At 46.2% G+C, this 14,242-nt stretch overlaps 1 protein-coding gene across 1 annotated transcript in view; it reads left to right on the forward strand.

The window, feature by feature from the left end:
- Positions 1–3,047: 3,047 nt before the first annotated feature.
- Positions 3,048–14,242, forward strand: part of LOC135387458 (uncharacterized) — a 31,647-nt gene continuing 20,452 nt past the window's right edge. Inside the window, exon 1 of the mRNA XM_064616646.1 lies at positions 3,048–3,064. The gene's annotated coding sequence lies outside the window, so the exon portion shown is untranslated. The remainder of the gene's footprint in view (positions 3,065–14,242) is intronic.

A 14,242-nucleotide genomic window follows, 5' to 3' on the forward strand; every position in this document is an offset into this window, starting at 1 on the left:
TTCAAAATTGTTCGTTTCGAAATTATGCAGTCACGACGCTTTGCACTTTCTTCGTTTGTTATGTATTGTTATTTATTTTATTTTATTTTGTGCCCAAATAGTTCATTTTCGAATATTCCACGTTCCTCCATTCATAGACATTGACATCAAATTATGGTGGTGGTGGTGGTTGTTAAAAAATTATTTTCCATATCAACCGCATGGTTTTACTATTGCACCATTCAGTCCCTCTAGCAAGTCTCTGTTTTATCAAATGTCTGCCATCCAGCCGAGCTAAGGAAGCTTGTAGAGATTGCCTGTGCTGTGGTCCTGGGCCCTTGGACACCCGACCATCAGTTTCGCGCCATGCAGGCGTTTGTGCGATTTTGCGCAGACTCCAAGCTGGTGGACACAGTGTGACTGACAGTGTGTGTGGACAGTGTGTGTGAGTGTTTGAGTGAGAGTCTCTGTCACTCATTGGTTTTATTGTAGATAGCCATTTGTGCTTTCCTAAGTGATCTGGAGTAGCCGGCCCTCGTAATGAGTGCCTATTTCTCCATTTTTTTCTTATCTTATCAACTCAACTCAACTCTCTGTTTTATAAGTGCGACTATACAAACCACATGGTCGGCTTCTCCAACACATTCGACGGTAGCATTCGAAGTTGTCGACTATATACTATAATGGCGTCCCATTCTCCTCGTCAACCTTCATTGACAAGATGTCGAGAACGACATGACAGACATTATAAGTGACGACTGCCTCAGCTGAATTGTGAACGTGCTCGCCATCACCGAGGACGTTCTAAAAGGCCGAGCCCGCATTGTTTTCCCGAGAATACATTGGAAGACTGCGAGGCCAGTGTAAAAATACCTTACAAACCTCGCCGGCTCAATATGTCGAACAGAGAAGACCGTCAGTTTTGACGTTGTTAAATTGTATGCTCAAAAATACACAAGAGGTTCCTATATAGTGACCAGAAAATATGTCTTCTACCTCCTACTTGGAGAATCATTGCGTCATACATATTAGCGATCACGGAACATGAAACACATAGACGTTGGCTCTCCGTGTTGTGTTATCACGTATATTTACGCGCAGTAACAGTGCCATAGTAACAGTACATTCCTGTATGCAGAGCCGTAGCGATGGGGGGGGGGGGGGGGGGTAGCCGCCCTGGGCGCCCTCGCCAGAGAGGCGCCGAACGTCAGGCTCTGGCAGGTAGTTTGTACAGTATAAAGTGGGAATGAAGAGGATTTGAATTTACGATCTCGGCAGTGCGAATGAGCGTTTTCTTTTCTATGTTTACAGAGGTTCTAACAGCAGTGAGAGAGGTGTGTGTGTGTGTGGGGGGGGGGGGGGGCTTCACGTTTACCCTGCCCCGAGCGCAAACTCGCCTCGTGACGGCTCTGCTTGTATGAATCATACAGCACGCTCACATGCATACATTGGATGATGATGAGGTGGGCGATTCACCACCGCTGTGGCGGTACACTGCCCTACTGCTCATTGGGGACGGATGAGGGGATGATGATGGGGGAGCACTTCCAGAGAGATCCGTCGCCGGTCCGGTGGACCGCAAGAACTCCGCAAGAAGACGAAGGTCTTGGATCTGGTGGGCAGCGTTCGACCACGGTCTGAGAATCTTCGCGAGGTTGAACGGCCATTTGTCAATACGTTGCGTAGCAACTTTCATGAGTGCACGCTCTTGGTGATACTGCCTACAAGCCAGGATGACGTGACAGAGGTCGCCGTGCACTCCACAGCCGTAGCAGAGGGAAGACGAGGAAGACGTTAAGCCTCATGACGTGGAAGAGTGCAGTAAAAGTATGGTGAGCTAGAAGCTCAGCTAGTAGCTAGAAGTAGCTAGAAGCTAGTAGAAGCTAGTAGAAGTAGCTAGAAGCTAGTAGAAGCTAGTAGAAGTAGCTAGAAGCTAGCTCACCATAGTAAAAGGGCGCGGTATAGTCGCGGAGGAATTTCAAAAGAAAGCGACATAGGAATGCCCGCTTGTGTCCCAAAAAACTCCACAGTGGGACATTCGAAATCGCAGGGTATTTTAGTCATTACAAAATTGAAATTTCCTTCTGCCGTCTTCTTTAATCGGATACACACATCTACTTTATCTTTTAAACTGCCGCAAATAAAATAAATCCAATATAAAACGTCTAATGTCGACAGCTTGCTATTCTTGACGCCGCTCTTCTCTGACTTCCTCCTTCGAAGTTCCGCTAAACGAGGATGTCAGAAAGATCCGTTCTCGCGTCTATACTTGGAGCATGTTGACATGTATTGTATGCAAAGTACATAGTACCGTTTGATAACGCCAGTGTTCCCCGCTTTGACATCGTGTTATGTTTCATATTTTATGCGCAGAAAAGGTGAAATAGAGCTTCTCATCGAGGCCGACAACCGCCTCATCGCGTTCGGCGTCAGGATTATGATGTGATGCTATGACGATAAGTTGATGACCTAAATACATTAAGGCTGGCTCAGGGGACCGGCCTACTGTCGAGCTCCGCAGCTGGCGAGCACACAAGCACGGCTGAATAGGACTTGCGGGCTCTACATCGATTAAAAGAGACGGCATGTTGTAAGCGACAGCTTTCTGTGCAATGGTTGGCCTTCAGGGTGTGCTGCAGTGGTGGAGTTCATGAAATTCACGTGGTGAGGTTCAGTGCGTATGCTTCTTATCATTCAGTTTCAGACTTTCGGTGCTTTAGTTTAAAATGGACGAGGCAAACTGAGTGGACTGAAGAACACAGTGAATGATATCGTTATGGCACGGTGGATAAGAGGACCCGGAATGGTGAATGAAAATGATGTTGTGAATGAAGTGGCGACAAGTGTCTTCAAATCGGTGCCAAATTCAAATAGCCGAACGACGTTATTTCCTTCCTGTTCCCGCTGTTAGCGCCATGGTAGCGATGGTATTCCTTGAAACTGAGGGACCCTCGTGGTTTGTACATGGACCAGCAACTATACTGTCTTCAAAATTCTGCTACTCTGCGTCATATGTCTCCAGATCTCATCCACATCGTTTCGCGGAGTGATTCCACTGACTATTTTTACCCCTAGTGGAGAAAAAGTAAGAGCAGAACAATATTATTTCCTTCCTGTCCCGCAGGGAATCCCGCTGATACACACACACACACACACAGTTATTAGGGTCCACCAGTGGTTCTACAAGTTTCTCTCAGTCATGCGACTCCTGTCCTGGGAAATCCCCCCCGCCCTCTTAGCCACCTCCGCTGCTGAGGATATGCTCCACGGTCAACAAGCAGCGCGCTACAGAGGGGGGCCGAAAGATAGCGCCTTTTGTGTAACCGTCGAGCCCGTTCGTGTGTGCAAACAACGCTGACATTCGTACTTTCCCCCAAGGAAATGCTACTAAAGTGGGTCGCACGCCACGATGACCTCGAGCGGCTCGAAGAAGTGATTAGCTAACTGGATAACTTCAAGGGCAACAAATAGAACGTTACCCTGAAGCTATACACGGAAGCGACCCAAAAGGGCTTCCATGTTTATGCCAGGCTATGGTGCTTGGTCAGAAAGCCATTCGCATCACTAATCACCATATGTTCATAAACATGGCAGAACGTGCGCTGCGGCGCTTTGCGAGAAGTTATGCCGGATAAAGCCCTTATTGTTTCGCGATCTTCGTGTATTAAAAAAAAAATCGTGTATTGCGAAAGTATCTAGCTAAATTTGACACTTGAAAAACCATGCTGGAACCACAAACGTTCTTCACAGTGGGTTGTACTAGTGCTTTACGTTGTACGGGTTACTGGTGACCATTTGAGAGGTCGTGCTAAAGACTGTGAGGTGGTGGGTTCGAATCCTACCACCGGTAGTGCTGTGTGAGGTTTTCCCTGGGTTTTCCGAAGACTTTCCAGATGAATGTCGGCACAGTTGCCCATGAAGTCGGTCGAGGACGCATACGAACCCCCCTGTCCCCCACTCCTTCCTGCTGTCATCTCGCCGTCTGTCCACATCTGTACGCTGCACATATACACAGTTGCTTCGCGGCGCTAACGCGGAACTAAAAAAAAACAAAAACAAAAAAACAATGCTGGGATCGCAAACTGTTCCCAGTTGGTCGTACGGGTTACTGGTGACCATTCGGAATGCTCTACAGCGCAAACATGCGCAATATCGCTTTTACCAAATGCATCACGGGCGATCTCGACCTTGTCAAGAAGTAAGCAAATTAAACTACGAATTTTAGGATCGAGAGTTGGCGAAATTTATTGTTCGCGAATATGCGCCCTGTGCATACCCAGTTCGCGAAAAGTCGAAGTTGCGAAACTAAAGTGTTTTACAGTATGTTCGCACGGGTGTGAACCCGCGTTCCATGTTTTACAGCAAACGGGATATTAGAAGAAAACCGACTCCGCGAATACAGAAACACATCCAAAGCCGTGACGTCACAGTTAGCTAGTGAGACCGGAAAGGTCACGCCCTTTAAAGGACCAATAGGAATATTGAAAATATGGCAGACGTCGAAAAAATCAGAGACCGGTAGGAGTCGAACCATGCCCCTGTTGATTGTCGGTCAACTGCGCCTTACACTGGCACGGCTTACCGGCAACTTGCCAAGGGACCTCGTTCAACGAACAGGACGCACACTGATTGTCTTCGCATTCTCTCCTACATGTTTTCCGCATACCCATGCACAGACATACAACGAAGGACGAGGCAACATCCGCTGAAACACGATGAAAGGTAACTGTTCTGTGTCTGGAACACACAAACAGACGAACACAACACAAGCGTCAGGGTGCCTTGAGGTTTGTGTCGTGTTTGTCTGCCTGTGTGTTGCTGCCTACGCTGGCGTGAACGAAGACGCAAGCGCAACACAAGCCTCAAGGTGCCTTGATGTGTGTGTTGTGTTCGTCTGTTTGTGTGTTCCACCCATGCTGGCTGGAACATACAAACATAATAAGAGCCCCAAAGGTATATACCTTGGGGTGCATTAGTGAGTGCCGATAGGTAAGAACGTACCCGCACTGCACTCGCAGATGTCCCACCCACAACCGCTCCCGCAACCCGCGGCGTGTGATGAGGGTATACTCGCACTACCCGGGGAAACAGTGCGCGTACACCCGCCATTTTATCCGCAACCCGCAGAGTAACCGAATTTGTACTCACAAACAGCCAAAATACGAAACGAATCAGAAAAGATAATATACACAATGATGGTTAGTTCTGAGCGTGTCATACTGTCGGGTCCTGTTTCTATAGGGTCTGCACGGGAAAACGACTGGCGTGGTAAAAGCTAGTCCGATCTGATCCCGATATTCTTTGTAGCACGACAGAGTTATGCTAAAGGAGACGAGAGGAATTTCCATGAGCGCGTGCTGTTACGTAGAACTACGTAGGAACTTCTGAGCTATATAAGTAAAATCGAAAGCTACTCCGGTGAAAGATCAAGTGACCACGCGATGCGAAAAGGTTACTTTTGCAGTTATTTTTCTCAATGAAGACTGGTGAAAAACGCCAAAATTAATGCATAAGTTAGCGTGACAAACAGTTAGTTTAGTGGGAGCGGGTAAAGTGGGTTTGCCCGAACTTCCCGCGAGCGCATCGCAGGTACACCCGCAATTTACTCGCAACCCGCAGCGACAGTAATTTTTTACATGGAAATTAGGACAGCCACCTAGCTCCAATACACCACAATCCAGTTAAACTTATCTTATCTTATCTTATCTTTACACGGAAATCGCGAAACTGCGCGGGTATCCGCGGCTACTCCCGCACCTGCGCTCACCTCTTAGTTACAAAAGCAACTGAAGCGTACGTTGTTGATAGCGGAAAGTGGTATCGTTCATCACAACCAGCCACAGAAAAAACGCCTTAGTAACTTCCATTGTTCAACTAAGCACGATTAATGTAGATATCAATCGGTAATTTCTGTGCGATAACTAACTGTTCTAATCGAACCGATGCATCTCATTATTATGACACGTATCGAGATTATTGTCATTAATATAGTAATAGCTATCGTAATATCGTTAATAGTATATTATCAGTTATAAAGATCATTATCAGAATTATCTGATCAATGGAGCGTTCCTTCTGACAGTTGTACACAAGTGAGAGGGAGAGAGAAACTGCGTCCCGTCTACTTCTTTTGCTGCAGTGTTCTGCTCATGAAGCGCCGAGATCGTGCTTGCTTCTAGCTATGAGCAAGATCACTACCAGCCCATTAACCCTGAAAGTTCTTCTATGGGGCCAATCGATCATGCCAGCGTCTGGTCATCGGAGGTCTAATGCGCTTCCTCACGGATACAGGATGGGACTGTGTTTCCGTGATGCTGTCGCCGCCGAGGTGCCCTTCTGTGGATAGCGTGCCCGTAACAAGGACACGAATGATTGCTAGAAACAGGAGGTATTGTCCGACTGAAATATATTGCGGTGTCTCTTACTAAGGACACGCGTACTTTATAGCTTCTGGCTGAAGCAGCATACGAATGCAGAATGGCAGAGCTACGTAGCTGCCACCCCACCATGGGAGTCCCCAGGATTTTTTCAAAAAATCAATTTTTTTCAAAAAAAAGTTCTGGGTAATGTTAAGATTATTATGACGACATCTAAGTATAAATTAGGACGACCTGTGTGTAAAAAGGGCAATTTCCACATTGGAGTTTCATTTGGGCAACGTCCCCCTTGCCTCGGCCGCCACCACCTCTTCGCGTATTCTCCCGTGTATGTATACACACATCTTTAAGCCGACATTCAGCTGGCAATTAGACCAACACGATTTTTTTAAGTTTATACGTGCCATCATATATTGCAAGATGCATTACACACTTCTAATGTTAGTGATAATGTCGTATATACACATAGCGCAAATACATGCTGTCGCTTCCGTTACTTTTTCGTTACGTACAGGAGGTGTGAGAGGATGCCTCGCTGATCTTACGTCGTAACAAGTCTTCATGAAAGGCTTTCGCAGCATCCCTTCTGTCCTGTCAGATTGGATATTTAACGAACGTTCGTGAAGCAGGCAGAGTCAGTGATCCCGAAAGGAAATGACCCTCTGCCGACCTGTTCGTGTAGGCCTTCTTCTGTGGCCTATTTCTGGGAAACAACCTACGGGCACGAAACAGAAAGCTGTGCAACCAGTGAGCTGTATGCAAGCCGTGCGCCATATTGTCCGCTATATAAGTTGTGTCTCTCTCCAATGCGCAAAAAACATTTAACGAAATAAAATACATGCTTCGTCGTTGGGTACGTGCACCACTTATTATTTCAATTGTACCCGAAACAAATTAATATACTATACTTATTGATAAGTCAGCTCCTCCTGGTCAACACAAATCTCGAAGACGTCTGTGATTGGCTCAGGTGACGTGACGCCTCCGAGTGACAACCAGCGACTTATCCAGACCGTGAGGCTGTGCGAATATCCGAATTTTTCAAATATCGAAAAATCGAATATGAAATTCTATATTGGAATTTAGAATCGAAGCGATGTTTCTTCCAAGCAATATATTCGAATACTCCTCTGATATTCTTGCGCCAGAAATTCCCAAATAAAAAAATAAATAAAAATAATAATAAAAAATAAAATCAAATATTCGAATACCTGGAAGCTGCTTTATATTCTGATCCGCACCTGCATATCCCGTATCCATGCTGTGTATATGTTTACATATCTATACACATGGCTGTATGCCTTCGGTTATGCAACTCTTCGGTTATACAATTTCGGTTCAGTTATATCACTATAGACGCCTGGACTCTCTACAATTATTTCAAGAGAAAAAAAAAAAAAGTTGCGTCTTCGACTTCCCTTAGAAAAAGTCAGACTCTATAGTAAACAGGCCTCAACATGGGCGAACACAACAACAACTTTATTTGGAGGTGATGAATGGGGAGTTTCATCGCCAGGGCCGATATTCTCTACCTCATCGCTAGTGGTGATGTGGGGAATGAAATAATGAGCTCATAGTCAACACTGCCGCCCGGCACCACGTGTCAGAGATTTCCAGCGCACGTCAAAAGAACCCCAGATAGTCGAAATGATCGGCAGTCCTACCCTGCGGCACGTCCAATATGTCCAACAAACTCCGTACGTGTAACATCACGGCGACATTACTATTATTTTTTATTAGGAGGGCGCAAGCGTCTCACCTTCCCTCTCCTTCACTTTTCTCGGAGGATTGGACGAGGAAAAAAAAAAATCCGTTACTATGCCTGAAAGCAGAGTTGTCTTGGTGGGTTGCCACAGAATAACCAAAGTCGATCCGACAACGAAAGAACAAGAAAGGAGAGCGCAGAGAGACTCGTTCTCCTTGAAATTATAGTTCAACGGAAACCACTCGTTGGAGACATAACACGTGTACCTAAATACCACCGGAGGACAAAAGATATTACGACGCACCCATTTCGGCGACGGCGTTCATAACGACAGCGAAATCGTTCCAATATAAAAAGGGCGATTGTCCGGAATGATAGAGCACCGTGTTATTATACCGGGCATTGTTTTATTCAAATGGGTATACGTCGGCGCGAAGGCTCGTGCCTGGATTTACATTTTTATATTGGGGAAAATGCGAGGGATATAATTACAAAAAACAAAAAAAAAAACATACACGATGTCTTAGTCGATAAGAACAAATTTATTAAATCATACTTGACTCGGCCTTACTTTCGTCCTGGTCGCCCTCGTGACGCAAACAGTGCGGCCTTCAAACTTTCCGTGGAGTTCAGGAAGAAGTAAAATTAATTAAGGGTGTGCTCAAACAAGACAGGACAGACGCTGTGTATTTCTTTCTCTGTCTTCCGTCCATCTGTTCCCTGCGCCAAGTCCTTATAGAAGCCGTGTATCAACTAGGACAACAGTCTACGCTTACAAAGAAAAAAGAAAGAAAAAAAAGAAGACAAATGCTTTGTACCCCAATCCCGTAACTTACGTGGTCCAGAACATTGTTCGTCCAATGCGCCGGTGGTTGTTTCTTCCTTCTTCGTGTTCTCTAACAAATTCAATCTAGAACGCATTTTCCTTTTTGAAGCGATTCATTTATCAGCTCAAAATTTTGTTTCTGTGTAGACCGATTCACTGGTCTCCATTCGAAATTTAAAAAAAAAGTGCTGTTCCTTTCTTTTTTTAAGATTCTCAAGTTCTTTCGTGAGTTTTCCAACCATTCATGCGACGGAATCTAAGAGAGCGCACTACAGAGGGTTCAGGGATAGGGCAAATGCCGACAGTGAAAAACACGGGCAGGTATTGACGGAGGCAAGTGCTGCGGGTTGCAGCAACTTGTGCCTGTTGTCTAGCACGGAGAGCAGAAAGTGGTTCAAACTCATCGCACCAATGAGTAGCTGATGGGCCATTAAAACCGAAATCATCATCATTATCGCCACACGAAACACGAAGAAGCTCCCTGCGGTTAGACGAATAACAAGCATACGACAGTGTTGCACAGGGGAAAGTCTAAAAGTAAGCGATCGTCAGGTACCATATACACACACGAGCAACATCCTCACGGAAGATTCTAGTGGAAGAAAAAAACGAAAACACTGCTCACGGAGCCAATGTCCCGTCCCGTGTTGTGTTGAGCATTCACACTGTGCTGGAATATCGGGAGTGACGTACTGCGCACCTAGCAGACGACACTTAGCAGATGACATCGCCAGCGTCTTTTCCTGTCGTCTGCTACGGAATATAATTGTGGCTGTGTCGCAGGATATTCCCCACGGTTAGCAGCGTACGTGAAGACACGACGTTGAGCGATGGCGCTCACGTGACAACAGAAAACTATGACGTTTTTCGCATCTTCCGCTGGAGTATTCTGGGGAATATCAGTCGTGTGAATACACCGGTAATGGCACATGCGTGCGGACTTCTGTTCGTTGTGTTTCCCTTCTGGATTGTGGAGAAACGTCTGAATGAGATGTAATGCGTAATAGAAAGCACGTTTTTCATTTCTAGACCAGTACAGTGTCGCAAACATGCGGAAGACGTTCAAGAAATTAATCCCTTCCATTTTGAGCTACAGATACAAGGGATTCTCGACGTGCGTGTTTTAATTGAAAGAGGTCCATTAAATTCAACTGATTTTATTGATTAGCTCACGTTTGACCTATGCGATTGCTTCTTAGTTTGCCACCATATACTTTGGGACACGCTCGAAAGGCCAGCTTCGTATTCTTCTTCTTCTGCGTATTTGGCTCTCATCAATTATCCTGTAAAGGACGGTAAAATTTTTATTTTCATTTCGTGTCAGGTACGTGTTACCGCGGCCGTTATGAAATACAACCCACGAGGATGTTTTCTACTCTCCCCGATAGCGACCTGCGATGAGGATATAACCCACTACTGCGGGATTAGCAGTCTGGTGTCGTTCAGCTAATGGCATCACGGAAATATCTTTATACTTTACCACAGGCGATGTGTTAACCTATTTCGTTTTCCATCGATTCATCAAAATTCGTGTGACATAAGTGACACACTCTCCGGTCGAACGCAGGAAGCTGCTCTTTTCGGTATTTCGTCACTGAACCGGAAAACGCTTTCTTTTTACTCCGTGTTAGCGCAACGAAGCAACTGTGGCTATAAGCGGCGTACAGACGTGGACAGATGGAGAGAGGACAGCAGGAAGGAGTGGGGGACAGGGGAGTTGTTAGTTTGCGTCCTGGGCCGACTTCAGGAGGACCTGTACCGACATCCGTCGGGAAAGCCTTGGGAAAAACTAGGGAAAACTTCAGACAGCACGGCCGGTTGTAGGATTCAAACCCACCACCTCCCAGTCTTCAGCACGACCTCAGCTACCATCAACGAGCGGCCATGCCGCTGGTCAGAGAAAGCTGTTTTTAATTAAGTTGCGGCGTATACTTTTCCGCTAAGTATATAAAAGGTTTGCTGGCCATGTGGTCAGAAAAGCTTCATTCTGGTCGATGCTTGCACATCTAGCCATGCAACCGAATGATTTTTACCATCTGTCCTCGTGCTGTTGCAGAAATAATGGTTCTCCCAGGTGAACTGAGTCGAGTTTCTACCTACCCATTATGCGTCCGTCGATATCATCTGCTGGTGTCATTACCCGTTCTCTGATGGAACTTGTTTTTAAACATCATACCTGTGGTACATCGATCCGCGGAATTTGTTTCTGAACTAGCAGTTGGGCGCGCAAAGCTGGAATTACCCCGTGTGGTGAACAGTGCCGCCAAGAGAAATTACGCGCCTCCGGATGAGTCCTGCACGGGACCCCTCCTCACGCCTCCTGATGCTAGCAACCGTCTGTCCTTGGATCGGGCGGGCCCCTGAAGAGGCACGGGCTCCAGCCCCGATGCCCCCCCCCCCCTCTCGCCGGCCCTGGTGATGACTAATGCACCATATCCCGACCGTTACGTAGTGGAAAAGCTTCCTTTTCTTAATTACGGTAGAGAATGGAGTGCACGTGCCCTCCATTCTCTACCGTAATTATAGAAAAGGAAGCTTTGGACGAAAGGACGGTTTGGAGGCATCGATGCAGTGCCGCTCGAGCATGTTTCTTCTGCCGCTGCGCAGAATGAGAGGGACATGACCCTATTGTGCGAGTCCAACAATTAGTAACAGCCACGCGTGCGCAGCATCGTTAAGCATTATTGAATCGCATTTTTTTGGGCCACCTCTCGTACGCGCAACCAGTAACTTCGTTTTGCTTTCTGGGAGAGGAAACAGGACGCCACAACCGGTTCCAGAAAAGCGTAATCTTTTTAAGCGATATTCTTTTTAAACACGTCAGAAAGGAGAGACTATAGGTGAAACTAACCGCTTTCAAAACATGAGTTCCTGTGGCCTTCAGAAGCCAGGAGTTAACACGTACTCCAGCATGTCACCTGATATAGGGCGAAGGAAACGTATACGTATTTTGTAATATAACGTATCTTATCGTATAGACCTCTCCCTGTTTGTAAACAAATGACGTCATTGTGTTCGACAGCGCCACCAATTTGGTAGAGTTGAACTACCATCGAAGCTGGGGGCGAACAAGGTCGCGCCCGAAAGCCACGGTCTTGAGGGGATTACGATGGTCCCTGAAAGGGACGCGACCCTTAGTCCTTCTTTTCTTTCAGTAGCAGTCACCGAACAAGTGCCCATTCGTGGAACCCAGCCCTCCCCTTCAGATTTGTTTCAGTTTCAGTCTGTCTGCGAAGTGTCATGAAGACATTTCTCGGGTAGAGGTCTATTGGAGAAGGACGATCTGCCTACCGATAACGGTATGTAAGAAGCATAAACATTACGCCAATCCGTGGCTGATGATGAGGAAGAACAGTGACCAATGAACTACATCACAGCTTTCGGTCGGTGGATCGATTTTTGTCCCTGAGAGTTGCATAGTGTAGGCAATCACAAAGCTTATCATGGCCACACCCTACATTCGGCTGGTAGCACTTTAGCCAGATACGTTACAGTGGAGCAGCAATTTCGCTACGTTCGAGGGCGGGTACGCCAAGGGGACAAAGAGAATGAAAACTATCGGTCACGCCGGTAGTTCAATTATTCGAAGGAGAACGACGAAATGAATGCGTAGATTGCGTCGAATGATGCTCCCTTAGAGGGGCATTAAACAGAAATTTCGCGAGGATTGAAAAAAAAAAATAATAATAATAGGTGGGCATGATACCGAACACGAACCACCCCCTCGATACCGAATAGAACGTTCGAATTCATTTTGCGCGAGTAATTAGTTCGTAGATGATGACAGTAGCAAACCGAAACCGAAATGCGAAGAGCAGAAAACAGAGCTGCATACTACAGCTGTTCCTCCGGAGGAGGATACCGTGACGTCACCCAGCATTGTCTGCCTGGGAACCTGCATTCTCCCTTGCCGGATGTCGGATGATGTCAGCAGTGTGCAGTATAATCGGACCTGCCTATACCAGGAGCTCCATCCACTTTTTGAGCTCTCTGGCCAGTCACAGGTCGAAATACAGTTCTCTATTATTACATCCATTCAGTACGTATACCTCACCCTTATTTACTGGGTGCCACCATTTTGGAGAAACTAGATTGTTTTGGATTGAAACGGATACCACTGGTGACAGACCAAAACTACGGATTTTGCGCCCAGTTTTATCAACGCCGTCTGCATGGACAGAGGCATGCTGGGAAGACTCAGAACTGCAGAAATGGTTGCTGGCAGAACTGATTGGCCAGGAGAGCGGCAGAACCGCTTCTTCGTCAGCGGCTGCCGATATGAACTTTTAATCATGTAACGTAAGTAGCTGGAATCAAAATCACACAAAGATATGTGTATAAATAAAATTTAAAATTAATTAAAATTTAATTAAATGATATAATGCAAAATCTTACGCATCAGTGCCGTCCTTCATGCTATTTTCTTGATATCGCGGTCTTCACTAGGCCTAACGGTAGCGACGAAGCATGTCATTTGCGCGTAAATAATGACGGCAGAGCGAGAGTTGAAGCCGATTTTGCAGCGAGTTACAAGAGGACGTATACTCACGGAGTAAAATTAGAGTAGTTTGTGAAAAAAAAAATTGTCACGAAATCTCCGCTTCGCCGTTCCAAGTGCCATCCTCCGTGTTGGAGAAATTTTGGTGTCATGGTGGCCCCCACAGAAAGCGCCAAACCAATGAAATGCGCCCAAGTTTGATTGACAGGTCGAACCTCTTTTTTAAGCTCCTCCTAATGGTCAGACTCCCTTTTAATACACGGCACTGGCAGTGTATTACTTTCAGTGCCCTCCCGCTTCACAGAGACGAAGCGCTCGCTTCGTAATAAATTAGTTGTTAAAGAGAAATTTATTAAACTCAAGAACGAAATAAATTAGTTTGAATAAAATCTGCGCAGTTTTTGAACGAGATATTTCTTACACATGTTCCTGACATCCCAGAGGTTACGGATATACCACAACCTTTCTGGTGATTTTGTTGCGGAGTCTCACTCTAAAGTGCAAAAATTTCTCCTCGTCGAATGAAAGACGCCATTACCGTGACACCAACACAAAAGGAACGTGATTCATCTGTTGCGTCGTTTATGAAATTATGATTTACGCGCGAACGGAGCCTCGGTTTGCAACTTACCTATTCCTCTCCTTCTCGGGAAGCCCGACAATACGGAGAGCCGTCCTATTGGTCCCCTCGGGCGATTTGTTCAATCATCGCGGCGCATGGTTTGAGGAAATCAATTATAGGACGCCGCTCCGGCAGTGTCGCGCTTCTCGAGAAGGAGAGGAACAGAAAAGGTATAAAATGCTGTCTTCGTTCGCGCACGAATCGCGAACGAATCAACGGATATGAATCTCGTTCC

This window comes from Ornithodoros turicata, chromosome 3 (genome assembly GCF_037126465.1).
Source record: "Ornithodoros turicata isolate Travis chromosome 3, ASM3712646v1, whole genome shotgun sequence".
Taxonomy (NCBI): Eukaryota; Metazoa; Arthropoda; class Arachnida; order Ixodida; family Argasidae; genus Ornithodoros; species Ornithodoros turicata.